Below are 887 nucleotides of genomic sequence, written 5' to 3'. Positions count from 1 at the left end.
GCCCGCGGCAGGGGGGTTGGAACTGGATGATCTTTGAGGTCCCTTCCAACCCTAACCATTCTGTGATTCTACGATGATTCTATGTATTACAAACAGGCAGTGAAACGTGGGTTTGGTCTTTTGGAATGTTGTTAAAACCGGTGCACTTTCCCGTTATGTTTTTGTACTGTTTTCTCAGTCTGCTTTTAGAAGGAACTTTCAAGTGTATTTCTTAAATTATATTTTACATTTATTACCAGTCGGAAGCGCAAAGTTAAGACACTTTGAAATAAATATTTGCATTTAAATGAAAACCGTTGCCGAGTGTGTTTCCCGCCCCTTTTCCAAGCCCCGGAGGTCGCACACCGCGGCGGGGGCGCGCGCGGCCGGTACCGCCCGTTATCTCACCGGCGGTGGCGCCGCCCGGCCCGCCAGGGGGCGCCAGAACGCCGCCGGTGGGCGGGGCCACGCCCGGGGAAGGAGGGAGGGAGGGAGGGAAGGGCGCTGGCTCCCTATTGGTTGAGGCGGGCGGCTTCCTGCCTATTGGCCACTTGCCCGAGAGCGGGGGCGTGGCGCCGGGCCCGCTGTCGGACCCCGAGTGCCTGTTGGCCGCGGTGGAGCAGCGGAAGTGACGGCGGGAGGGGGGCGGGCCGGCGCTGCGGGCTGGCCGTTCCTACCGGCTCGCCTCAGGGCGCTGCGGCGGGAGTAGGCGCCGAGCCCGGGCGCTCCGCTGAAGCAGGCGCCGGGAGGCAGCGGGTGAGGGCGGCGCTGAGGGACCGCCGTGTCTAGAGCGGCTGGCGGGGGAGGCGGGAGCGGCCGCAGAGCGGTGCTCCCTGGGGCCGGCGGCATCTCTGGGAAACCGCTCCGAAGAGACGGGCGGGGAGGGTGCCTGCACCGGAGGGCTGAAG

The sequence above is a fragment of the Tauraco erythrolophus genome, chromosome 3, assembly GCF_009769465.1.
Source record: "Tauraco erythrolophus isolate bTauEry1 chromosome 3, bTauEry1.pri, whole genome shotgun sequence".
Taxonomy (NCBI): Eukaryota; Metazoa; Chordata; class Aves; order Musophagiformes; family Musophagidae; genus Tauraco; species Tauraco erythrolophus.
This window is presented reverse-complemented; position numbering follows the sequence as displayed.